Genomic DNA, 26,470 nt, shown 5'->3' on the forward strand with positions numbered 1-26,470 from the left:
CAGCTGTCTAGGTGGGTCATAACTTTCCTTCCAAGAAGTAAGCGTCTTTTAATTTCATGGCTGCAATCACCATCTGCAGTGATTTTGGAGCCCAAAAAAATAAAGTCTGACACTGTTTCCACTGTTTCCCCATCTATTTCCCATGAAGTGATGGGACCAGATGCCATGAGCTTTGTTTTCTGAATGTTGAGCTTTAAGCCAACGTTTTCACTCTCCTCTTTCACTTTCATCAAGAGGCTCTTTAGTTCCTCTTCATTTTCTGCCATAAGGGTGGTGCCATCTGCATATCTGAGGTGACTGATATTTCTCCCAGCAACCTTGATTCCAGCTTGTGCTTCCTCCAGCCCAGAGTTTCTCATGATGTACTCTGGGTATAAGTTAAATAAGCAGGGTGACAACACACAGCCTTGACGTACTCCTTTTCCTTTCCTTTGGAACCAGTCTGTTGTTCCATGTCCAGTTCTAACTGTTGCTTTCTGATCTGCATGTAGGTTTCTCAAAAGGCAGGTCAAGTGGTCTGATATTCCCATCTCTCAGAATTTTCCACTTATTGTGATCCACACAGTCAAAGGCTTTGGCATAGTCAATAAAGCAGAAATAGATATTTTTCTGGAACTCTCTTCCTTTTTCAATGATCCAGTGGATGTTGGTAATTTGATCTCTGGTTCCTCTGCCTTTTCTAAAACCAGCTTCAACATCTGGAAGTTCACGGTTCATGTATTGCTGAAGCCTGGCTTGGAGAAATTTGAGCATTACTTTACTAGCATGTGAGATGAGTGCAATTGTGCGGTAGTTTGAGCATTCTTTGGCATTGTCTTTCTTCAGGATTGGAATGAAAACTGTTTCCAGTCCTGTGCTTACTGCTGAGTTTTCCAAATTAGCTGGCATATTGGGTGCGGCACATTCACAGCATCATCCTTCAGGATTTGAAATAGTTCAAGTGGAATTCCATCATCACCACTAGCTTTGTTAACAGTGATGCTTTCTAAGGCCAACTTGACTTCACATTCCAGGATGTCTGGCTCTAGGTGAGTGATCACACCATTGTGATTATCTGGGTTGTGAAGATTTTTTGTACAGTTCTTCTGTGTACTCTTGCCACCTCTTCTTAATATCTTCTGCTTCTGTTAGGTCCATACCATTTCTGTCCTTTATCAAGCCCATCTTTGAATGAAATGTTCCCTTGGTATCTATAATTTTCTTGAAGAGATCGCTAGTCTTTCCCATTCTGTTGTTTCCCTCTATTTCTTTGCACTGATTGCTGAGGAAAGCTTTCTTATCTCTCCTTGCTATTCTTTAGAACTCTGCATTCAGATGCTTATATCTTTCCTTTTCTCCTTTGCTTTTCACTTCTATTTTTTTCACTGCTATTTGTAAGTCCTTCCCAGACAACCATTTTGCTTTCTTTCATTTCTTTTTCTTGGGGACGGTCTTGATCCCTGTCTCCTGTACAATGTTGTGAACCTCTCTCTGTCCATAGTTCATCAGGCACTTTGTTTATCAGATCTACTCCCTAAATCTATTTCTCACTTCCACTGTATAATCATAAGGGATTTGATTTATGTCATATCTGAATGGTCTAGTGGTTTTCCCTGCTTTCTTCAATTTAAGTCTGAATTTGGTAATAATAAGTTCATGATCTGAGCCATAGTCAGCTCCTGGTCTTGTTTTTGCTGCCTGTATAGAGCTTATCCATCTTTGGCTGCAAAGAATATAATCAATCTGATTTTGGTGTTGACCATCTTAGGCAAATAATAATGTTACAGTGTGATAAATGCAATTCTACAGTGCAGTCTGAGGGCATGTCTGAGAAAATTGTTGCAGAAGTGGTTATAGTTGGGTTGAAACAAGATTAAAGGATGAGTAAGAATTAATCACTGAATCGATGAACGTGAGTCTGAGTGAACTCCAGGAGTTGGTGATGGACAGGGAGGCCTGGTGTGCTGCGATTCCTGGGGTCTCAAAAAGTCGGACATGATTGAGCAACTGAACTGAACTCAATTGAAGAATTAATCCAGATATGTAGGATTATTGAAGGGATGGAAACATGTGAAGCATTCTTGACTGTGAAATAAAAAGTAAGATAGCTTAGAAGCAGGGATTGATTTTATCTTACGTTATTATTTTGACAGGGATTTTCTTGTTATATCTATGTGTCTGGCACATACACAGTTGTGAGAAATTAAGTTGGTGGAGGCCAGATTACTAAAGAATTTAGGCATCAGGTTTTGAACGACAGGTGGGTAGATATCAAAATGAAATGAAATCTTCTTTACCACTACATTTAGTAAGATGCGTTCATTCTCAATACACAGCTGTCCTTTACATATGGTGTAGTCATCTCTCCATGGTCGCACAGACCCAATCTGATGTAACTAAGTAACAGAAATGCTTGTTTCAATTTTGCTGACCTGATTGTATTCTAGGATTCTATTGTATGTGATCTTGTCTTGCCACTTGATGTTAATTATAGCCTGTAGACCATGCAAATGAAACTAAGATGAAACATGTGGTTTCAATTACAGGGCCACCTCTCACAATCTGAAGCTGTCATTGCTACCGTCGTGCATGTGCATGAATGCCCAGTGGCTTAGTAGTGCCAGCCCTTTGCAACCCCAGGAACTGTAGCCCACGAGGCTTCTCTGTCCATGGGATTTTCCCAGTGAGAATACTGGAATGGGTTGCTGTTTCCTTCTCCAAGGGATCTTCCTGACCCAGAATCAAAGCCATGTCTCCTGCATCTCCTGCTTTAGCATGTGGATTCATTAACAAAACTGAGCCACCTGGGAAGCCTCTCACTGCTACCACTTGTCTATAAAGTATGAGCTTTGGCTCTATCTGAACTTTTAAAGCTACCTATAAAAAATGATGATCACAACAAAGAACATTGTAGTTTGGCATATTTAACAGTCACCCTAGTTACTGAACTCAAGTATTCATCTTCAGTGAGTAAACCACAACAAATAGGAAGGAGGGAAGGCAGGAAGCAAAGGAGAGGAGAAAGAAAGAAAGGAGGGAGGGAGGGAAGGTTGGAGAGAGGGAAGGAAGCAAACAAACTAACAGAATACATGCCTTCATGTCAAGTAGCATTTCTTTATTCCCAAAGCAATTGATATATTTTCTTAAGAATATCTAAGAATTTCTTAGATTCTTCACATCAAAGCATTAGATAAAATGCAAGCTGTTATACAAATATTAGTTATTTAAAATAACAATATTCTATAAATATTTTACTTACTCTTCTGCTGTCACACACTACATGTAGATTTAAATACTTAAATACTGGGAAATATATATATATGTTATAGTCAAGTGAGAATATTCTGTGTGGACCACCCCGAAGGAAAAGAATGCTCAAAACAAATAGAGTATAAGCCTTAATTAATAATGAAACAAGTTGCCGTAATAGAGGGTTACTGTGGGAGAAAACACGTTGGTTTACTTCTAATGTGTGCATGTCAGCATGTCCCTGTGCATTTTGTGTATATGTGTATGTGTGTGTATATGTCTCTTCTTTGGTGAGCAACAAAAGTATTAGAAAACTACCTTGGAAATGTCTAAAGATGGTAGACTTCTTGGAGTCACTTGCATTGTTCCATTAACAATTTGTAAATTCCCCTGGAATAAGAATATATTGCTTCCTTGATCAGGCTGGGTACAGGGTCTCCTAAAGTCACTGAGCATGCTGTCACTCAGAAGAGAAGATGGAGAGTAAGATGCAGTTTGGCACGTTTAAAAATCACATTGGAGTTTAGTGCTCCTCTTCACTGACCAAACCACAGTGAACAGAGTGAAAATAAGGATAATAGAATATAGTTTTTAGAACAGCATCTACTGTGGATCTCCCAAAGAGAAGCAGGTTTACTGACTCTAGCCTATGGGGTTGCAAATAAAGTTGTGTCTACAAATCCAGGTTTACTTGGCTGCCCACAAACCTGGGAAGTAGTTTTGATGGGAACTTAAAGAGCTGAGATTTAAGAAAAATAAATAAATAAACCTTGAGAATACTGACCTTAGCAAAGTTCATCACTAAATTAGGGGACTTCACTTGTGGCTTAGATGGTAAAGGATCTGCTTGCAATGCAGGAGACCCAGATTTGATACCTGTGTCAGGAATATCCCCTAGAGAAGAAAATGGATACCCACTCCAATCTTCTTGCCTGGAGAATTCCATGGACAGAGGAGCCTAGAGGGCTACAATTCATGGGGTCACAAAGAGTCAGAAATGACTGAGCAACTGACACAACAACACAACAACAACAATGGTGAGTTATTAGGATCACCTTCCCTTAATACATGAATCAACAAATACAATAGAGGCCATCACCCTAGCAGTGGTCCAGCATCTTCTACCAAATGAACAATGGTCATATCACATGGCATTTAGATTGGGTGACCATGCTCACAGATTTCCTAGATTCCACATATGATTTACACAAGTTGTCCCCAAGAAATAATATTAATAAACCTTATGTCTGTGTACCCTGATTTGGATGATATATGATATGCTCCATCTACATTTACAATAAAAGGCAGAAGTGAACTGATTCTACTCTCAATTTCTCTTAGACAAGTTTTGGAAACTTGATCTCTCCAGTTGTCTGGGTTTCTTGGGACATTCAGGGTTAGTCAGATAGCATAATACTAACTGTATGGGTGGGACATCAGGAATTCAGACATGCTAAATTTTTAGTAGAAGAGTTTCACTTTATTATGATTATTTCTCACTGAGTCTAATATTATCTCTATTTTCTCACATTCATGGAGATGAAATCTAGGGGTTTGTTCGTTTATTGATCAGTAATGTGCTTCTGTGAAAAGCCTACAGCCTTCATTCCTTTATAATTACCAGTTTAATCTCTAAATAACATGGATATAACATGGATTCTAAGTAGAAATTCATCTCCACTTAATAAGACATTCACAATTTTCTAAAATTATCCCAAGTCTTGCAGTCAGAGTGAAGGGAAAGATTATGCCCCATATGCACGGCCACATTTTTGTGTATATTTAAATAAAGCAGGCTAGAAAACTTGAGAGAATCAAGAATATTTGACTCTGCTTTTTTTTTTATTACTTAGGAAATCAATTGTGTCAGTTTATACATTCCTGATTTTGTAATGATAATGTTATAATATATAATCTTTAAAGATCCTTTTTTTGTTTGAAAATGATACAGCTCTATGACTTTGATGTAATAGGACTGACTAGAGCATCTAAATTTAATTCTCAACTTATCTTTATTAACTAGACATAACTCTCTAGGAAAGATTTTCTGATACAATTAGATGTTAATGAATCCAAATTCAAACATTTGCCAACTGGATAACACTGGACATATACTATGCTAGATATATAAAAATCTCTCAGCCTCAGATTTTGCATCTTCAAAATAAGAGAGCTGGAAGGATAACTCTTTGTAGCTTTCTAAAGGAAAGAATCTATTCCTTAGTGGAGAATTTCTTTCCTAGAAAAACAAGAACATTGTCTTTTTCTCTATCCTCAGTGAATAACACGTCTCTTCTTTTGTGCTCCTCTGTCAAGATAAAAGCCTTTTGCCCTAAGTATGATAGGTTAAGGCACTTAAGAAAGTATAGACAAGAGACGTCAATTATGGGTTTAAGCTTTGATAATATACTCTAAGTTTTTACAGACCACTGAGTGATTTCTCTCCTTTTCCACACCACTTGTTCTCTTTGGATGCAGTCTGCAAGAGAAAATTCACTTTTCAGCTAGTTGCACTATGAAAAGAGTCTGGGAAAAATCCCACAAGCTCTGAGCCAGCTGCAAAGAGGCCTGAGTGGTTCTTTAATGACTGCAGCCTAGGGACTTGGGCATGTGGCCACCCATCCTGACTTCAGATGAGAGTGGATTTTTGTGAGACCATGGAAAGAAAAGGTCAGACATGACTTCTAGGCCATTCAGCACTTGGCCTTAAAGCTAACATGTGCTTCTTCTCATATCGTCAAAGAAGCTGCAGAGGCCTGTCATTCCTAGAAATTACCTCAGATTGTCCTACCCTGGGGATTGGTCCAACTTGCATTATGGAGGCCATCCATCTTACAAATCTGCTCTGACAGAAAAATAATATTTTTCTAACCTGTTGCAAAGTAAAACTGTCAATCTAAACATATGCCAGCTTTTTATAAAAGCATCATCTACCCATAGAACAGTCTATAAATGATTATTGCTCTTTCTTTGTAGTAAGGTGATTAGAATTCATTATTTCACACATATGTTTTATAGCCTATTAAATAAAATGTACATGTCATATTCAACTTCATTTTCTCTCATTTTCATCTATATTTTTCCTAAATATATAAGCATAGTTTTACTGTTTAAAGATAAAACAATCCTCTAGAATATGTCTTGGTGTTTTAAACCTGTGCGTATGGTGTTTCTTTCCTTCATATCAACTAACTGGATTGGTGCCACTTTGTTAGCCAGCTCTCAATCAAGCAAGGCGAACACATGAATTGAGAGATTGCTGCATATGGCAGACAGTACTGAGTAACTCTGCAGGGAATACTTTCTGCCAATTTTGGGTTCTAAATCTGCTTTATGTTCACATTAGTGTCCTCAACTGAGACGAGAATTCCAGCTTCCTTCCAGCCACAGTAAGCCTTGTTTTCCTGTTGGAATCAGGATGTACTCCTGAAGCTGTGTGCACAGAACAGTAAACCAATCATCGTGGAATGAACTATCAGTCTGAAATGCATAACACAACTGTTCAGTTGGTAATAAGAAACTGTTTTGCTTTACATTTGGAAGTCTGGCATTTAACTTATGATTTTGTCAATATACACTAAAGGCCACAGAAAAAGGGCTATGATGAATCTGCTTTCAGCCTAACTCTGGGCAGTTGTGTATTTTGTTCTGGTGTATTGCTACATATTCATAACAATAATATTGCCTAGATTCAAAAGAAAATATAAAGACCATTTCCTGAATAAAGTATATGTACCTAGCAGGAAAATCATGTGCGGAAAGTTTGAATGCAAAGGTTATCAGTTTATTACAGCAACAAAAAGCAATGTTTGTATTAAAAAAAACTATTTAGTTTTTTTTGGCTTGTCCTTTCAACAAATATTTCTTGAGCACAATATGCCACTTGTGGAGGAAGCCACAGGTGAGTATTACATAGGTTTTGCCCCAGGAAGATTAAAATCTATTGGGATGAGTAAACATTCAAATGTAATAAAGGGAGCTACAAGTTATTCTCACTCCTCAAGCAGTTTATATGGACACAAGGTTAGTACCATGTTATGCCATCCCTAGTGTTTTCTCAGCTTAGGTTTATTCTGAGATAAGTACTTGAATGCAAATAGTTGATTTGAGAAGCAACCTTAGAAAGCACTGGTAGGGAGATGAGGAAAGTGAAATAAGAAACGGAAGGAAGCCAATACTGGCTGCATTAAATGAGCAGATGACTGGGATGGCGCCCTGGGCATCCCACTTGGAAATGCCCAGAGACTGCCTAGGACACACTTCTGACTCAACCCACTGGAGGGGCAAGGAAGACTGCTCTTTACTCACCAATTCCTCCCATAACATTGTTTAGGGCTACTGCTGGTTGCAGTAGATTCTGGACACATCCAAGCTACCCTGAGGATTGAATAAATCCTTTCTGTGACCAGATCTCAGGGAGAGACTCGGATCCAGACTACAGTTTCCAGCATTTGTGTGTGTTCAGTAGTTCAATCATCCCAGTGCTTTGTACCCATGGACTGTATGTAGCCCACTAGGTCCCTCTGTCCATGGGATTTTTCAGGCAAGATTACTGGAGTGGGTTGACATTTCCTTTTCCAGAGGATCTTTCTAGCCCCAGGATCGAACCTGGGTCTCCTGATTGCAAGTGAATTCTTTACCCCGAGCCATCAGGGAAGTTGTAAACACATCTAGAAATGGTGAGTGCCAAGCGGATATTTGGGGAACAGTGACTGTGTTTACTTACTCCCTTAGCCATAGCTCATACATAGATTTAAACACATTGTGAGCATTTTGACAATACCAATTTATATAACAAATGTTATACATTCTGTTCTCTATTGTATTTTCAGCTCCTGCAATAAATAAAAAGAATATTATCTTTCTCTCTAATTCCTACTTCCATTTATTTCTCATTTGTTATTATACAAGTGACTGTTATAATGGCTTCCTGTCTTCCTGGCCGCCAGTGTGCACCTGCTTTAATCTGCCTTATATAATGTTGCACCTTAGCATGCATGCACGAATTTAGTGTTATCAGATTAATATTTCTGTATCTTCCTTTATTAAGTAGCTCCAGTGGTTTTTTTCATGCCTATTAATGCAGTCCTAAATTTCTTAGGCTAATGTCTATAAACTAGATTAAGAAATTTTGGAATGCCCTAATAGGCATGGAATAAAAAACACTGGAGCTGCTTAATAATGGAAGATAAGAAATGTTAATCTGATAATACCATATAAGGCAGAATGTCCATAAATGGAGAAAGAAATGTCAACACATTCAAGTTTTCTTTCTGGGAAGTTCCATGGATAGAAGGAGCCTGCTGGGTTACAGTCCATGGGGCTGTGGCACCCCACTCCAGAACTCTTGCCTGGAAAATCCCATGGATGGAGGAGCCTCGTGGGCTGCAGTCCATGGGGTCGCTAAGAGTTGGACGCAACTGAGCGACTTTGCTTTCACTTTTCACTTTCATGCATTGGAGAAGGAAATGGCAACCCACTCCAGTGTTCTTGCCTGGAGAATCCCAGGAACGGGGGAGCCTGGTGGGCTGCTGTCTATGGGGTCACACAGAGTCGGACACGACTGAAGCAACTTAGCAGCAGCAGCAGCAACTAAATAATAACAATGACCATAAAGGCTGCATTTTGCATCCTACAGTATACTTGTATCATTATTTTAGTCTTCACAACAATTTGTGAGTAGATATTTTTACTCACTTTTGGAGATAATATCTTAGTTTGTGATTCCCCCCAAAGAATTCAAGTGAAGTTGTTACATCTTACACTGAGGCGAGGACTTGGAATTTGAAGTCAGGTGTGCTGTTATCATTAATTTGCAATCCATTGATCCATTCCTTGGGCTTCTCTGTCCTTCTATGTGCCAACAAGCCCAGCTCAGACTCCTTTGCTTGTGCTCAGTGCTGGAAGGCCCCATGGGTTTATAAGCACAGAATGCCACTGGAAGCAGGGCATCACTTCAGTGGTTGAATGTTCTCATATGTGATTTAATATTTACTGTGTATCAGTTTGATAACTCAGGTGCAGGGTACATGCAAACAGAATATTTCATGTCATATACACACATATATGTGAGCATGCATACACAGACACACCAAAAATATGTAAAATGAGACTTTCTGTCTCAAATTATTTTATCTCTATCTCGCCATAAAATCCGTACTTTAACAGGAGGTTCAAGACCACATTAACTTGTTAAGGAGATGGGCAAGAACTTATCTGTTTTACTGCTATAATCTGACCATCTGTCTCCAGCTTGTCAGAGAAGTTGGAAAAGTCAGGGGTAAGTTGGGAATTAAAGCAAGTGTTTCTTTGACAAGAGCTATGCTGAGTCCCAACTCCCAAAGGGGACTAGGGTAGGATGGTAGTCTTCTGACCTTAATCTTAGTGACAGAATCTTCAAAAAGATAACTCAGCAAGTTTGATTGTCTTCTCAGCAGTGTGGTGACACACAGGATAAGGGTCAGACTCACAAGTGAGAATTTTAAAGGGCAAAAGGCTGTAGCTGAAGCTGCCTGCTGGGCAGCTAAATGAAAAGCAGGGTATAATTGAAAATAACTGCACTCCCACTGATGGTAGATCAAAGGGGCATAGTTCCTGCACTACTACATAAAAGAAATTTGGCCAGATTTGGTTTACATACTGCAAAGAGGAGAGATAAATGGAGGGGCAAGTGGACTTTAGCAGAAAGCAGTTGGAGGGGGGCATTGCCAAATGCTTAGGGAATGAGGGAGGAATCTTGAATGTCTAGTGAGAGGAGATATATTGCATGTGTCAAAGGAAGTAGAGAAGAGAAAGCCTCATGATGACAGAATTTCTTAAGTAACCCATAGAAGCATCTCTAAGAGAGAGAGAGAATCTATTTTAAGTTTTCAGCCAGAGGAAACATGGCAAACTGGTTCAGGTAGGTAAAACATTGAGAATCTACACATTTTTTCCCCTACTATAGGCAGTCACTCCCAAAGGGAGGAGAGAAGTTTGAGTTTTAAACAAAAGCTTAGAAGATTTATCATTGTTATTGTTGCAATGCCCTAGATAGAATGACTACTAAACTTACACACTTTTTTGATGAAATGGTTTGTAGAACCTTTTATTTTCTAAAGTGAACAAAATCAGAGGTCACGTTCTAGTGGACAGATTGAAGACATATTCTCTTGTAACCGTGAAACGCATGCACATTTGACATCAGTAGGTTCTTAAGAAAAACAGTCCATTGTACATTAAGATAAATTTCCTAAATTTATTTGATCTTTACACAATGAAGCCAAACTAGACTGAAAGATTATACTTCTTGATATTTAATGGCATGTAAAATAAATTGAGAAAACTTTTAAAGTTTCTCCTTTTTAAAAAATGTTTCTAGAGGAGAAGATTTTATTGTATTAATGACACTAATTTAATCTACTTACCAGATAAATACATATTATTTTAGCATTAACAGCTAAACTACATGGGAAATAAGTACATCTGAATATAGAGTATAAATTTGATTTCAATATACTGAGGCAAATTTCTTTCTATTCATTTCATGTTTAACAAAATAATTCATAGCAAATACAACCCAATGGATCACAGATATGACCATATGTTACATTTAAACAAAGGCTGAAAATCTCTGACCTAAAAATAAAAACTTTAAAGATCAACACAAAAGCAAAACTGGTCAATGAATGAGTGAAGGCCCTAAGCAGGTTTGAGGAAAAGGGGGCCTAGAGATCACATTGCCTGAAGGAAAATAAAATGACTTATCATTTATACATTTTTAAAAAAGGCTTCTCCAAATAGAACTACACAAAATCAAAGCAAAAATGAGAAAAGAACAATCATCTTGTAAGATAGTAGATAAAGGCACAGAAAATAAAATATTAAGAAATATTGAAATTGACAATTATGGTTTAAAGTGTCGCTTAGATAGAGACTTTTTTTGTTGATTTATTTTTTAAATTTAATTTATTATTGAAGGATAATTACATTACAGAATTTTTCTGTTTTCTGTCAAACCTCAACATTTTAATGCATTTTAATATAAGTTTTTAAGCCAAAATTTTGTACATCATAGAAAATTTAAATACATTATGCTCCACACATATGATCAAGAAGTATTCTCACTACCAGCAGCAATACTTGAATAGAACCACAACTCTCATTTTCTTGCCCTCAGAATCATATCAATGGATTACAGTTCCCTGGATAGGTTTTCCAATCAGCTTAAACATCTTATGGTCCTTGAGTATATCAATGCCTGCTTACTCTTTTATTTTTTCCCTTTTTTGGCTATGCAATCTGTAGATATTCCTTCGAAATGTATCCATTTTAAATACAGCCATGAGGGATGCAACAGTACACAAGAGAATCGTATAAAAGCTCATTATGAAACAAACTGAGGTATATTCAAATACACAGTAAAAGCAGATGAGATCTGAGAATTCATGTGATCATAACTTGTTTTGTCACTAACAAGATATTTGTCACATGACCTCAGTATCTGTTATGAACTGAGACATTAAGAGAAATATGCCAAACGGTGAGAAGCAGTTGTCCTTATGGTAAACTATTCCCATCACTTTTTAATGATAAGGGAAATGTTGTTAAGTGTGAATTGTCTGGGTCACTTTCTAAAAGACTTCAGTATGGAGGAGGGTAACTTAAGCAAGAATGTTCCACCTAGCTCTTGCTACAATTACTGTAATTTTTCTGCTGATAAGAAAATGGGCACTTTTGAATGAATGGATGCTCCCGTGCCTAGGGCTGAACATATCTGAAACATCTTGTCAAACTTGAGAACAAAGAAACTATCAAAGATTACTAGAGATATGTCAGAAGTGTTCAAGAGTATGGAGAGTCATACACTGACAAAATATATAACAAATTAAGCATCAATAAAAGTAATTATCAAGTGAATTGAAAACATGAAATTTTCACATGTGTGAGTCTGTGATGATCATGGGAGAAATTGACACTTTTGGAGGATTCTAGGAAAGCAAGTCTTTTTTTTTTAAACTGATGAATCAAGAGAAAAAAGTCAGCATTAACAATATAAACAATGTGTATGTAACTGCAGTGTAGTAAAAATTGGAGACATTAAGAGAAATAGGTTAGTAGGTAGGCAGGAGCTAGATCTTGAAAGATACTATAAGGCATAATAAGTACTTCATATTTTATTCTAATTACAACAGAAAGCCAGAGTCTTTGCAGCTGATTAATGATATAAATAACAATAAAATAATGTTATTAAAATTAAAAAAAAGAACATGAAAGAAAAGGAGATCTCATTATCTGAAAAGGGACACAGATGTTGGCATTCTGCCAACAGTGAGAATACTGTCCCTGTCACTAAAGAATTAAATTTGATAAAGGAATGGAGCATAATCCTGTGCAATATAAAATGTCCAGTTGTGAGTTCATAAAATACATTTTAGTGACACAAATCAGCATGGTTGTGTTATTCACTGGGAATTTCAGATGGAAGTCCGTGTCAGGTTAAACTTAGAATTAATTCAGACTTGATGTTTCCAAGTGGATATGGTAGAAGAAGAAGATGTAACAAATTTAAGAGCTTTATAGGAGAGTGATTGTGGCACTGAACCATAAAACTCTAAACGAGTTAGGGGGAGGTGAGGACATGAGTGAAAATCTTAAGTGGACTGTAGGTCTTGAGAAGATTGAAGAAATGTTGAAGTGAGAATACTTGAGTAAATGAGTGATAATAAAATAATTTGGTGAATAAAAGAAGAGTAGAATATAAAAAATTATGGATTTGACAGGTGTTATCATTTTTGATGGTAAAAAGTGGAATATGAGCATGTAAGTACTTCTTTAGGGTGGAACAGAGGAAAAGTTAACTGATATTAACTATTTTAAGAAACTAAGGGACCAGAAATGGTCCATCTACTATGTTAAGTTGAATGCTGAAATGCTAAGGTTGATAATAGTAAAGTAGGTAAGGAAGAACAGTTAGATTTCTGGTAGCTGCTGTTCAGTCAGATAAGCGTAAGAGAAATTTATAGAACCAAAGAGAATAAAGTTCCAAGTAGGAGTTTAGATGAGTTGATTGGAAAATGATTCCTAAGGAAAAATAGGGAAAAATTATAATCAGAGAGTAAATGAGTTTAAACCACTTAACTTCATTTAATCTCAAGTTTCTCATAAACAGAGCAAGAGCAATAGGAAAAAGTGTTGAGTATAATAATGGTCTTAATTTCTAGTAAATGTCAAGGAGGTATTTATGCTTTCATAGATCTGTGCCCTAGACAGATATGTGTTTAGCCAACTACTTTGCCTCATTTTTAGTTTGAAATAAGTCTCAAACTTTGAAGAATGATAAAGATATATAGTTACATAAAACTTCTTAGTTGATGTGGAATGTTTAGTCTTAACCAATTTCTTAAATATTGAAGCAGTTCATTATGTGCTTGTGACTGAGTCAGAATGATAGCCATCAGGCACACAAATGGAATTGTTATTATCATAAATGACATGAATTACATGCTATTTGTTTTCAAATGTTAAATAAGTCTTATATTTCTGGGATAAAGTTCACTTGGTCATGATGTGTTATTCATAAATGATAAGATTCAACTTGAGAACATTTCATTTAGACTTTGCATCTGTGTTCATAAATGTATTAGTCTGCAGTTTTATTTTATTTTTTTATTTATTTTATTTTATTTATTTATTAATTAGTTCAAATTACCAATGGCATTTTTCACAGAACTAGAACAAAAATTTTCACAATTTTTATGGAAACACTAAAGACCTTGAATAGCCAAAGCAATCTAGAGAAAGAAAAATGGAGCTGGAAGAATCAACCTCCCTGACTTCAGACTATACTGCAAAGTTACAGTCAAGACAGTGTGATACTGGCACAAAAACAGAAATATAGACCAATGGAACAAGATAGAAAGTCCAGAGATAAGCCTACCCACCTATGGGCACCTTATCTTTGATAAAAGAAGAAAGAATGTACAATGGAGAAAAGACAGCCTCTTTAATAAGTGATGCTGGGAAAACTGGACAGCTACCTGTGAAAGAATGAAATTAGAACTCTTCCTAACACTATACATGCGTGCGCACACACACACACACACACAATTGGATTAAAGACTCAAGTGTAAGCCCAGAAACTATAAAGCTCTTAGAAGAAAACATAGGAAGTACACACTCTGACCCTAATCGCAACAAGATTCTCTCTGATCCACCTCCTAGATTAATGGAAATACTAACAGTTTTCTTTTCTTGTAATTGTTTTGTCTGGTAATAGTTTCAGGGTAATGGTTACTTCATTACCCTGAGAAATGAAGTTTTTATGGCTCAGCTGGTAAAGAATCCACCTGCAATAAGGAAGACCTGAGTTCGATCCCTGGGTTGGGAAGCTCCCCTGGAGAAGGGAAAGGCTACCCACTCTAGTATTCTGGCCTAGAGAATTCCATAGACTGTATAGTCCACAGGGTGGCAAAAACTTGGAAATGACTGAGCCACTTTCACTCAGAATGAGTTAAAAGTCCTACTTCCCCTTGTAACTTCTGGAAGAGATAAAGTGGAAAATACTTTTCCAAATGGTTGGTAGTTACCAGCAAATACATCTGAGTCTAGAGTTTTCTTAGGGATAAGGTTTTTAACTACAAATTCAACTTATTTAAAAGAGATGGAGTTATTTGGGTTACATATTCCTTGGGCACATCTGAATAATCCAAAATAACTTTCCCACTACAAAATTATTTAACCTAGTTACACATGCAAAGTCCTTTTGGCCATGTAAAGTAATATTTCTCACTGTTCTAGAATAAGACCATGAACATATTTACAGGAAGAGGAATATTATTTTACCTATCACATTTGGCATGATGTATTGTTTGAAATCTATGTTGCCTAATATTTGCATAGCTTTCTTTTGCTTAGTATACATATGACCTATCTTTTTCATCCTTTCATTTTTTATCATTTGTGTATTGAAAGTTTGCTTCATGTAGGCAGCGTATAGTTGATTATTGCTTATTTATGCAGTCTAGTAATCTTTGCATTTTAATTGGGGATATTTACAATATTTACATTAATACAATTACCTTTAGGGTTAGTTTTTTTTTTTTTTAAGATATAAAGATATAGAACAGTCTTTTGGACTCTGTGGGAGAGGGAGAGGGTGGGATGATTTGGGAGAATGGCATTGAAACATGTATAATATCATATATGAAACTAGTTGCCAGTCCAGGTTCGAGGCATGATACTGGATGCTTGGGGCTGGTGCACTGGGACGACCCAGAGGGATGGTACGGGGACAGAGGAGGGTTCAGGATGGGGAACACGTGTATACCTGTGGCGGACTCATGTCATGATATACGGCAAAACTAATACAATATTGTAAAGTTAAAAAATAAAATTAAAAAAAATAAAGTAGATTTTATTACTATTATCCTGGGGAAAAAATAAAAGATATAAAGATTTTCTTTATTAATGACTCCAACCGTATTTCTTTAGATACAGAAGTTTTGAACGCAAATACATACAGAAAACAAGTTTAGATTGCATTATCCTGCAAGTCATTACCAGTAACATACTGCAAAGCAAAACAGCTTGGAAAAGAGGGGGAGGGAAAGGGGAGTGAGGGAGCAAAGATAAAGACAAGGAATTAAATTGATCAAGTGGAATAGTTTTTTTGTTTTTTAATTCTTGGGAACCACGAAGTCTTTGCAAGCACAGCTTGTTTTTGCAAATTACTTTCCAAACATGTACAAAATGGAACCAAAACAGAGAATCCCTTAAGAACCTGAAGAGGTACAACATTAAAGGCTACGATTATCCCGTAGCAAGTATTCCAGCCTTTAGTTGCCAGCTGTTTCCTCTTCCTGTTCCCAAAAGTTACGTCTTCCCCGTGATTGTTTTCATTTCCTTTTTCTTGGCATCTGGGCATGCACAGTTCAGCTCCTTGAGGAAGTCGGATGTTTCACACACAGAACAAAGTGTGTGAATATAGGGCTTCGAGCACTTGATGTGGTAGTGCAGGTAGTCTGGGAACGTATGGATCAGGTTGATGGTGTTGTCTTGAGCACTGGCATTGGATTGGCAAGGTAACAGCACGAAGGTGATATAGCCGATGTTGTGGCCCATGGCGACTTCAGGATCTTTCAGCTCTAGGGGAGGTTCCCCCGTGTGGCTGAAGAGGACCTGCTGGGCTGTGTGGCTGGCTCTGCCCTGCATGAACACCTTTCCAATGACCACATCATCCGTCATCCTTAAACACTATGTTGAAGACTACTGTGACTTTGCCCTTTTTTGACTCAAACATACATGGTCTCATCATCCCTATAATGGATAACTGCCCTGTTCGCTCCTTTCTTGCCCTCTTCTTGGAACTGGAAGTATTTCTCAAAGACAGAAGCAAAACAGTTTTGTTTCAACATGCCAGCCTGATGCATGATGGAATCCTTGGATGCAGGTAGATTTTCAAGGTGATATAGCAAAGAGACATTGTATCCTGATTCTGGGTTTACCAAGTAACTTCCATATACCCTCTTTAATAACTCATCAGCACCATGTGCCTGAAGTTCCTTGTAGAATTTCAAAGAAAAACTGACCATCACTTTTATTTTGTCTCCATTAGGATTTGAAATATTGTTGAGACTGGCTCGACAAGCAGGATTTCTGAAAGTGCCATATGGCAAGAGAATGAGAAACAAGACACAAGAATTCAGTGAAAAGCGAGGAAAAGAGGACCAACGCTGCTCCAAGGTGAAGGTGCCGAAACTGAATCCAAGCCAGCTTTATTATACTTTCAGCCATGAAAGAAAGAATATGCGGGGAGCTAAGCTATAACTCATGTGGCCTTTAGGGCCACAGAACAAAGTGATCGTTAACTATTGAGTAATTAAGAAACAATAATCAATAATGAATCAGTAACTCAAACTAATATTCTTATCTATAGATTTTCCACCGGATACATGAAACATATGACTCTGAGACGCCAGTTGAGAAACGGTCTGGGGTTGGTTTGGTGACCCCAGTATCATATTTTGTTTTCAAGACTATGAACTGTTCCCTCTGGACTTGTTCCAAGACTCTCATGCCTTATAGCATCCAGTTTATCAATAATTATAAATTTCTTTTGCAGCCCTTGACAAGGCCTGCTTTTCTTTTAGTCTTCCTATCTCCTACAAAATACGATAGAGGACTCCATCAAAATCTGCAAAAGTTACTTCTACAGCTTCTGGTTTGTTCCCAGCGGCTGCGTTCTCAAACTTGAGCATGAGCGTCTCCTCAATGATATGGTTGTTCACCTCCAGCAGGATCATGGTGGCCACTGGCCCCTGAAACCTGAACCTGCCTGGCAAGAAGCCACCGTCGCTGCCGCCTCATGGACAAGCTTGGTCCCCACTGAGCCCCTGGCTCTAGATGGCCACTTCCAAGAGTTAGGTTTAAATCTACTACTACTTGTGCCTTCTTTTATTTGCTCTTTGTCTGTTCTTGCATTTTCAAATTGAGTATATTTTTTCTGTTTTTATTTTTTATATATTTTTTTGCTTACTAAAATTATTATTATTTTTTAATTTAGTGATTCCTTCAGTATTTACAGCATACATCTTTAACTTATCACAATCTATCTTTAAGTGTTATTTTACCTCTTTACACATAAAGCATAAGAATACCTGCAATAATATGCTTCCTACCTGCCCCCTAGTCTTTGTGTTATCTACCTTAAACTTCTGCATGTGTTTTAAATTTTATGTTCCATTCTATTATCTCATAAGAAGGATTATATAAGAAAAAATTATTGTATATTTACACATGTAATTGCCACTACTGTTAAACTCTTCATTCTTTTGTGCAGATTTACATTTTTATCTGATGTAATTTTCCTTTTATTTGAAAGGTTTCCTTTAACATTTCTTATAGGTTTGTCTGCTGGTGATAAATTATTTTAGCTTCTGCATACAAAAAATATTTCACCTTCCATTTTATAAGATATTTTCTGGAGTTTAAATTCTATGTTGACAATTTTTACCTTTTAGTACTTTAAAGTTGTTACTCTACCACTTTCTCCCGTCTTGTTTGCAGTGAAAAATGTGCTACTATCCTGACCCTGACCCTTTATCTTCATTTATAACGTATTTTTCTTTCTCTGAATGCTTCTAAGAACTTTTCCATTATCCTCAGGTTTGAGTAATTTAATTATAATGTGTCTTGGTGCAGTTTATTTTGTGCATGTGCTTGGGATTTATTATATCTGTAAGTTTGTAGTTTCTACTGAATTTGAAAAAGAAAATTGTCATTTTTTAAGATTAAAATTTTTCATTTCTGTATTTAATTTTTGTGGTTTTCTATCACTATGTCTTCAAGTTTACCAAGCTTTTTCTTTCTTCAATGTCTAGTTCAATCACTCAGTCATATCCAACACTTTGCAACCCCATGGACTGCAGCCCACCAGGCTTCCCTGTCCATTACCAACTCACAGAGCTTACTCAAACTCATGTCCATAGAGTCAGTGATGCCATCCAACCGTTTCATCCTTTATCGTCCCCTTCTCCTGCCTGCAATCTTTCTAAGCATCAGTCTTTTCCAGTGAGTCAGTTCTTTGCATCAGGTAGCCACAGTATTGGAGTTTCAGCTTCAGCATCAGTCCTTCCGATGAATATTCAGGACTGATTTCCTTCAGGATGGACTGGTTGAATCTCCTTGCAGGCCAAGGGACTCTCGAGTCTTCTCCAACACCACAGTTCAAAAGCATCCATTCTTTGGTGCTCAGCTTTCTTTATAGTCCAACTCTCACAAACATACATGACTACCGGAAAAACCATAGCTTTGGCTAGATGGACCTTTGTTGGCAAAGTAATGCATCTACTTTTTAATATGCTGTCAGGTTGGTCATAGCTTTTCTTCCAAGGAGCAGGCATCTTTTAATTTCATGGCTACAGGTACAATCTGCATTGATTTTGGAGCCCCAAAATATGAAGTCTCTTGCTGTTTCCAGGGCTTCCTTCATGGCTCAGATGGTAAAGAATCCACCTGCAATGAAGGAGACTTGGGTTCAATCCCTGGGTTGGGAAGATACCCTGGAGAAGGACATGGCGACTCACTTCAGTATTCTTACCTGGAGAATCACCATGGACAGAGGAGTCTGGTTGACTACCGTTCACTGGGTCACAAACAGTTGGATATGACTGAGCGACTAAGCACACACTGTTTCTATTGTTTCCCCCATGTATTTGCCATGAAATGATGGGACCGGATGCCATTATCTTCATTTTCTGATGTTGAGTTTTAAGGTAACTTTTCACTCTCCTATTTTACATTCATCAAGAGGTTCTTTAGTTCTTCCTTGCTTTCTGCCATAGTATGGTGTCATCTGCATATCTGAGGTTATTGATATTTCTCCCAGAAATCTTGATTCCACCTTGTGCTTCATCCAGCCCAGCATTTTTCATGATGTACTCTGCATATAGGTTAAATAAGCAGTATGACAGTATACAGCCTTGATGTACTCCTTTCCCAATTTGGAACCAGTCTGTTGTTCCATGTCCAGTTCTAACTGTTGCTTCTTGACCTGCATACAGATTTCCCAGGAGGCAGGTCAGGTGATCTGCTATTCCCATCTTTTTAAGAATTTTTCTGCAATGTCTAACATTAATTTCATCCACTGTAATTTTCATCTCATATTTTGAAGTTTTCTTCTCTCAAATTACAGTGTGTGGCTTTTTAAATACATTTTATTTCTGTACTTAAATTCTGAATAGATATACTAGAGCTGTATTAACTGTTTTAACAGCTTTCTAATTCTAACATCCACATTAGTTCTGGGTCAGTTTAAAATGATTGATTTTTCACTTCATCCTGCATTCTGTTTTCTACTTTGCAGGCCTGGTAATTTTGATTGGATATAAGACGCTGTGAATTTTACCTTTTTCTGTGCTGGATTTTTTTTTTTTTTTAATTTCTGTAATATTCTTGAGGTTTGCTCTAAGATGTAATTAAGTTACTTAGAAACAGTTTGTCTTTTCAAATATTACCTTTAAATTTTGTTTTGCATTTGCAGAGAAGTATTAAGACTAGAGCAATTATTCCCATCTACTTAGAAATGGCTCTTTTGAGTTATTTATTCAATGCTCCATGAATTACAAGGTTCTTCATTCACTGATAGAAACAGTCACTATTCCAGACCCTATATGAACACTGACCACTATTCCTTCTAGTCCTTTGGGTGATTCTTTCCCTGAGTAGCTTTCGGGTATGTACACAGTTATCACTACTCTGCTGAATACCGTAGGAGAACCCTCTGCAGACCTACAGAAAAACCCTCTGTTTATCTTTTTATTCCCCATACTCTGTCCTGCAAACTCTACCCACCTTGACGCTTAGCAATGGCTTCTCATCCCTGGCAGTCTGCTGAGCTCTGTCTGCATTTCCTGCCCTGTCTTGTGGCCTGAAAACTGCAATTTCAGAGCTATTCTCTACTGTTTTTCATCAATCAAGAGATGCAATCATTCATGGCCTGATATCCAATGCCTTAAAAACAGATTATTATTATGACACAGGTTATTTAATATGTGAAGCTGTGGCTTTTCATGTATGTGTGCTAAGTTTTTTCAGTCATGTCCAACTCTTTGTGACCCTATGAACTGTAGCCTGGCAGGCTTCTCTGTCCATGGGATTTTCCAGGCAAAAATACTAAAATGTACTGTCATGCTCTCCTTCACAGGATCTTCATGATCCAGGGATCGAACCCACATCTCTTATGTCTTCCGCATTGTCAAGCTGGTGGCTTTTCACATAGGACTGTAAATTAATTTTAGCCCAGTTACTTTGTATTGTCTTGAAGTAGAAGTTTCATTGATTTGCTTTTGCTTTTAATGAATATCCTTAAGTTGACCCATTTGTATTTCCTCTTTACATTTGGGAATTATGAGGTAGAAATGATTAAAGAGAATTCTATTTATACATTCTGAAAAATCTTTGGGGTATCAAATAAAATTATTAAAAAAAGATGTATTATTTACTCAAAATGGGTATATAGGGAAAATGTTGCTTTGCCAATCACCATAGCTAAAAAGAGACAGGATTTTAGTTCTGTTTCTTTGCCTGTTTTGAGAGAAGCTTCATCCTTCAGGATTGGTGGGTTGATCTGGCATATTCTATGTACATTTTAATCTTTAGAAAATTACTTTCTTCTTTAATTTTTTTAACTTAGAGTTTTATATAAAATAATTTCTTCTCATACACTTCCCTGTTGCCTGCCCTTCATACTCTGAAAGCATAAGCACTTTTCCATCTTGATTCATGTCATTACATGTACATCCATTTGATAATTAATGGAAGAATTTATTCTACTAGTTCCTAAACTTCTTTAACTTTAATGGTCTCTGTATCATTCTACATCAGGATCTTGGTTATACTATTGACATTACTATGCCTTGATAATATTATTATGCAATGCTTCCAAAATCTTAAATCAATTCCATTTCTGTCCAAATGTTATTTTTCCCTTATCACATTCCACTTGCCTTCCATTTTATTTTTTTCAGTTAATATTCTACAATTTATTAAAGTAATCAATTCTTTATAATATTCTAATTTCTTCTCTCTGATTCTATTCCAAGAATAATTTGGAAAAACATCATTCCTACATGAACCCACCATTTAGTTTCTCCACACCTGCCCTATGAAGGTGACCATTGATGTGAAAATAATATACAATTAATATAGATGTCAGAAAATATTTATGATTGCCACACTCAAAGATAATCTACATATTGCCCAATAATCCTTCACATTCCACTAGTAATTACCCTCTTAAGTGCTCCATATAGATTATTTCAACTGCCTCGTGCCTCAGAGCACCCACATTTCTTCCTTAGTCTCTCTACATTTCAACATCTTACCATTTATTTCTTGCTATTTATAGATATTGGTAAGCAAATGTTTTGGTTTTATTTGATGAATAGAAAATGTTGTCTCCATATAGTGTCTTCAAATTTTCATACTCCATTTAACCATTTCAGACACATTCCAGTATGGCTTCAATCTTCTACTTATTGAAAAGCTTCTTTACTATCACGAACGACCCGTTTCCAAATTACGCATTTTTAATTCTTAAATTTCTTGAAAATCTCCTTGATAGTCACATGTGTTGTTAACATTCTCCTTGTAGCTGCACTCATTCACATACTCCTGGATTTATATTCCTACCTCACTGGCTTCTCCTGAAATTGTTTTCTTTCTCCTCTATCATACACAAACAAATGTTGAATTTTCTTATGGTTCTTCTTTTTGTCTCTAGTGTCTTTCCATAGACAATCTTATTTAAGTCCATGACTTTAGCTGGATGCCATACTATTCATAAGCTCTTCTTATCTAATTTTTGTTAATGATACATACAGAAACTTAAACACATCAGAAATATCTTTGATTCTTTGATTTCTCACTTTATCTTATCTCCCAAATGTAACTCATTTTTAAGTTTGATATATTCTACATTAAAACATATCTTTAATCAGATCTCTGTTTTACAGTGAAGTCGTACAGCATCATAATTAAGAGTGTGGACTGTGATATAAAGCTTCCTGATGTCCATTCTCTTCTATCACTAGTAGCATGATCTGTGGGAAGTAATAACTCCTCCAAACTGTAGCCTCTCATCATAAGAACTCATACATAAAACGTTTAGCATTTGCTGACATATACTCTTAACAAATATTAACAAATATTAATTCAAAATGAATTTAAATATAAAACACAAAACTGTAAAACTCCTAGAGGATAGATAGGAGACAATCAAGATGACCTTGAATATGGCAATCACTTTTTAGTTATAACAGCAAAGGCACAATTCATGAAATAAATAACTGATAAGCTGGACTTCATTTAATTTTAAAAATTGTGCTGAAATGCCTATCAAGAGAATGAAATGGCAAGCCACAGAATGAGAGAAACCATTTCCAAAAGACAGATGATCAAAAACAAATATTTAAAATATACAAAGAACTCTTAGAAGTCAACAACAAGGAAAGAAAAATGCTATATGATTAAAAAATGAGCCAAAGATCCTAAGATACACCTCACCAACAAGATATAAAGATAGCAAATAAGCATATATAAAGCTATTCCACATCATATGCCACCAGAGAAATGCAGTTAAAAAAAAAAAAAACAATTAGATGCCACTGAACACCTATCTGGAACACTGATAACTCCAAACACTAGCAAGGATTTGGAGCAAGAGGAACACTCATTTATTGCTGGTAGAAATGCAAGATGGGTCAGCCACTTCGGAAGGCAGTTTGGCAGTTTTTTACTCAGCTAAGCATAAGATTCAGCATTTATTCTCCACGATATTTACCAAAAAGTAGTTCAGAACTTAACAACAACAACAACAAAAGTGCACTAGGATGTTTATAGCAATTTTGTTGACAATAGGGGGAGGCTATGTATATGAGAGGGCAAGAGATATAAGAATAAACGTGGTATTTTTCTCTCAACTTTGTTGTAAACCTGGTGCTGTTTAAAAAAAAAAAAATCAAAAAATAAACTTCACAAACCTCAGAGGAAAATAAATACCCAGGATGGTGTATGGCACATCATAAAGTCTCAATAAAGGTTACTTATTATAATTATTGTTGTCATTGTCATTATTTTTATCAACCATGCTCAATAGTGCAACCCTAGTTTATGTCAATAAAACATACATTCTGCAGTATCGTTTGACTGATTTCTCTCCTTTCAATTTTGCACCTTTGCTATATATACCTATCTAGTAGGCAGTGGGAATGAGCTTTTAAAATGTAAATTGGAATCACATTATTCTTCTAATTTAAAATCCTGTGTGCTATCCTTTTCACTTTGATTGATTTTGAAAATACTTTTGTTCTGTGATGCCAAATATAATCTGGTCCCTGAAATTTTCCAACTCGAAAACCTGCTACTCTTCATCATGTTTCATTCATACCACTTAGCCGAAAGAGGTTTCTCTTGCTAAATCATGTCCGGACCTTTCTCCTGTCCGCCCTTCTTTTCCCTGGCCCTCCCCATCCCCCTGACCCATGACATTTTATCTTTCTGGAATACCCCTTCAAATCACTCTTCACTTTGTCTGTCTCTTTCAAACTTTAGATTGCCACTTAAATAACACTTCCTCAGACAGACCTTCTCTGACCACAGTCAATTTTAAAAATCTCATTAAAATTTTTTAAATTTAATTTTGTTTAGTAAATTACACTGTGCTGGCTCTTCTGCGCTGTGCAGGCATTTCTCTAGTTGTGATGAGCGGGGGCTACTCACTAGTTGCAGCGCCCAGGAGCTTCTCCTGTTGCAGAGCACAGGTTATAGAGCAGGTGGGTTTCAGTAGTTGCAGCATATGGGCTCAGCATTTTCAGTTTCTGGACCCTAGAGCACATGCTCAATTGTTGTGATGCAATGACTTAGTTGCTCCATGGCATGTAGGATTTTCCCAGACCAGGGATCAAACCTGTGTTTCCTGCATTGGCAGGTAAATTCTTTACCATTGAGCCACCAGGGAAACCTCTCATTCTTTACCCTTACAAAAATTTCCATTTTTTTCTGGACCATATCATAGTTTCTAATTGAATACCTAACATATGTATTACTTGCATATTGCCTGTTCTCCACATGACTCCATGAAGGTTATGTCTGACTATGTTGTTAATCACAGTATACCCAGAGACTTGTGTAAAACATAGGAAATGGTCTAAATCTAATAAAATATTTGTTGAATAAATAAACACTCAATCAACTGAAAGGATATGCATTTTGATTAACTATTAAGGATTAAAATTAGGAACTGCATATTTTCAAAGCGCTTATAAAATATTAATTTAGCTAATATTTGCTAACTACTTGTATCTGCCAGGCTAATAAGTTAATGTATATTTCTCAAAAAAATCTATAAAGTCAACAATTATATCCATTGTTCTGATTTAAAAAAAATTGTTCAATTAGATTATATAACATGTCAAATTACCCATATGTAAAGAACAAAGTCTCTAGATCTATGATGTTCCAGGATCTTACTATAATACAGCATGGCTCTCAATACAGATTAGACACTGTGCATTCAAAATTGCTAATTTGTCAGAAAATTACCTCAGAAACCGAGGTACACAGAGTCAAAATGCCTTGCCAAATGCTATAGAATTAACGAACAAGAGAGAAGGCCTCTGGACTTCCATCCAAAGTGTCTTTATCTCCCGTGTTGAAATACAAAGAGCAGCTAAAACAATAGTCAATCATTTCAGAAAATCTTAATAACTTATCTTGTTCCAGCAGGAGGTCTACAAATAATTTGCACCATTGTTAAAGAGTTTTCTTCTTTCCTTAGAGGGATTATGCCTGTTCAGTGCTTTAGGTTTTTAAAAGGTGTTATATTAGTCTTTGCAATTTGACACGTTTGAAGTACAAGGAAAAAAAATCCAAGCATATTGCAAGAAATATGTGTTCTAATCAATGATTACTTTTGGGGTCTTTTAAATTTCCTTCATCACATTTTTTTATTATATTCTAGAAAAATATGGTATTATTAAACAGATATTTTTAAGATATTCAGACTTTCCTATCATTGGTAAATTTGAAAGCTATTCTAAAAGCAGGATGGAGATGGAGATGGAGATGGGAGGGCGGTTCAAAAGGGAGCGGTTATATGTATACCTGTGCAGATTCATGTTGAAGTTTGACAGAAAACAACAAAATTCTGTAAAGCATTTATCCTTCAATTAAAAAATAAATAAATAAAAAATAAATAAAAGCAGGATGACAGTAAGAAGCAAGACTGAATAATCATTGAAAGATATCCAACCAGCTTTTACAAGATATCATTATTATGTCTATCTACCTAGCATATTTATATTGTTCTGAAAAGATGATTATTATCATATATATATTATATCTAACATATTGGGAATGTTTTATGTTTTAACAAAAGGATTTAGACCCAGTAACAGCAACAAAAGAATGTCAATAATAACACTTCTCATAAATAGATAATACTTACTTTAAAAAAAAAAGGGTGGCAAGCACTGTGCTCTGATCATTTTTTTCATGCTCCATCTCATTTAATCTTCACAATAACTTATTATTAAAAAGAAAATATCTTTGTCATTCCATTTCACTCAGAAGAAAATTGCATTTCGGAGACTTTAATTAACACCTATGAGTTCCTTGCTGGTAATGAAAGAGCTGTCATTCTGACCTAGATCTCCCTGGATCCCAAGTCCATAAACTTATCCAACACAATAAAGTTGAACACTAA

General features: G+C 36.4%; 1 pseudogene; it reads right to left on the reverse strand.

Moving 5' to 3' along the window:
- Positions 1–16,080: 16,080 nt before the first annotated feature.
- On the reverse strand, positions 16,081–17,510 carry LOC104995540 (annotated as a pseudogene).
- Positions 17,511–26,470: the final 8,960 nt, after the last annotated feature.

This window comes from Bison bison, unplaced genomic scaffold, assembly GCF_000754665.1.
Source record: "Bison bison bison isolate TAMUID 2011002044 unplaced genomic scaffold, Bison_UMD1.0 scf7180017864283, whole genome shotgun sequence".
Taxonomy (NCBI): Eukaryota; Metazoa; Chordata; class Mammalia; order Artiodactyla; family Bovidae; genus Bison; species Bison bison.